The sequence below is a fragment of the Monodelphis domestica genome, chromosome 3 (genome assembly GCF_027887165.1).
Source record: "Monodelphis domestica isolate mMonDom1 chromosome 3, mMonDom1.pri, whole genome shotgun sequence".
NCBI classification, from domain to species: Eukaryota; Metazoa; Chordata; class Mammalia; order Didelphimorphia; family Didelphidae; genus Monodelphis; species Monodelphis domestica.
Window position 1 is genome coordinate 384,952,214 of NC_077229.1, and position 2,359 is coordinate 384,954,572.

A 2,359-nucleotide genomic window follows, 5' to 3' on the forward strand; every position below is an offset into this window, starting at 1 on the left:
TAGCAGTATTGGCGAGGGCATGACACTCATGCAGAGCTGACACTTGGAGAGCTGCTCCTTTCCCCCCTCTTTTCAGCAGCCAAGGGCATTTTTGGCATGCTCCACCCCTCTGTCCAGCCATCCAAAGTGACTACTTCCTTCCTCTCCTCTCTGAGGTAATGTGGGGGGAGGGAAGGTCACAGGCAGCTTGAAGTTGCAGTTTGGGCACCTGAACTTGCAAATCTTTGGTAACTCTGCTGTATAGGGTAAGATAAATTTCCATATCCAAATAAGTATGGTTTTTATTCCTTCTCTGAGCTAATTCCAATGAGAGTCATGTTTAGGCATTACCCATCATTACCTTCATCCTCTCCTCTAGTGTAATAGTTTTTTTTTGGGGGGGGAGTTACATCCCTTTAGGTGAGAAAATTTACTGCATTCTACCTATCCATTCTCTTTTCTTTCAGTGTAATCTGCTTTTTTTAACCCTTGATTTTTTTTTGGGGGGGGGATAACACGTCATCTTAGTTAATATATTCCCACACCCTCTGTCTATATATATACTTCTTCTTCCTGCCCTAATAATAATAATAATAATTAAAAACTTACAATATCATCTTTGCCTATATGAATTGTGGAAAGGAAATAAGACTGACAGTTTGTGGGGGAAGGGGCCAACTGGGAGTGGCAGTTGGGTCTTGTGACTAGCACTTCCTTCCTTCCGGATGTGGCAGTTGGGTCTTGTGACTAGCACTTCCTTCCTGCTGTGGTGGAACTTGTTCCCTGGTGTTGGAGGAGAGAGGAGCTTGTTCAGCCCAGTCTGGAGTGGCATGCTCTTTCTTGGTTCAGCCTGAAGATTCAAGCCCAATCTCTTCTGAAGGTTAGACCTGTTCTTGTTTGCTTTCTGTCTACTGCTAAGATTCTGAATTATACAAAACTCAACTGATATAGAGTAGACGGAAGTGGGAAAACCCTACGCCAGCCTCTGGGGCCTGGCCTCAGGTCTGAAGCTGAGAAAAAACTCCAATCCCAACTGGTTATTAAATTTATGTTATTTGAATTCGCAGTCAGATAAGTGGAATATCTTTTCTGGTCATAGAGGGAGCTGAAATTCAGTGCAGTCATTCTACAGCAAATCATCCTTATTGGACCCCTGCTATTTCCTCTCAGCAGGGGGCATTTCCCTCCCTTGCCTCACCTAGCAATATTCCCTCTCTCCCCTCTCTCTCCTCCATACCCTGCTACAAACGTCCTTTTATCCCCCTGTTTCCTAATTCCCATTTTCCTTTCCCATTAAATATTACAGAATATAAGCAGTTTAACCTTATTGAATTGAATACCTAGATTTTTCTCTTGCTTATTTACCTTTATATGCTTCTCTTGAGTCTTATATTTGTATACCAAATTTTCTTTTTAGGCCTGGCCTTTTCTTGGAAATCTATTTTATTAAATGACTATTTATTTCTCCTGAAAGAATTTAGTCTGTGTTGCTAGATTTCTGATTCTTAGTTGTAAACTTAATTCCCTTGCTTCCTAGAATATAATATTCAAAGCCTTCCAAAAATTTAATGTTGGAGCTGATAAGTTTTATATAATCCTGATTGTGAGTTCATGATATCTTAATTGTTTATGGTTGCTTGCAGTAATTTTTCTTTGGGCTTGAAGCTCTAGAATTTGGTCTTGAAACCCCTGAGAATTGTCATTTGGAAATTTATTTCAGGAAGTGATCGAGGATTCTTTAAATTTCTATTTTATCCTTCTGTTCAAGAATATCAGATAAGTTTTCTTTATTTCCTGTAATGTGATGTCTTGGCTTTTTTCATCATCACTTTCAGGTAGATCTTTAATTTTTAAATCATCCTTCTCCTAGAACTATTTCCCAGGTCAGTTATTTTTTCCAATGAAATATTTCATGTTTTCTTCTATTTAAAAAAATTAGTTTAATGTTGTTTTGTTATTTCTTTGTGTCTCATGAAGTCATTAGCTTCCACTTGCCCAAATCGAATTTTAAGTTAATATTTTTATCAGGTAGCTTTTGAATCTCCTTTGGCATTTTGTTAATTTTACTTTTCAAGAAATTCTATCTTTCTTTGGATTTTTGTGCCTCTTTATTTTTTTTTTTCATTTTGCAAATTCTGCTTTTTAAGGTGTTATTTTATTTAGGGTTTTTTTGGTCTCTTTTCCCAAGCTATTGACTCTTTCTTGCATTGCTTTAATTTTTCTATTTTTTTTCCTGTTTCTTTCATATGATTTTGGAAATCCTTTTTGAGCTCTTCCAGGGACTGATATCAATTCCAGTTTTTCTTTGATGTTCTGCATGTAGTTGCTTTAATTTCACTGTACTCTTTTGAGTTTGTGCCTTTCCCTTTTTTGTATTAAT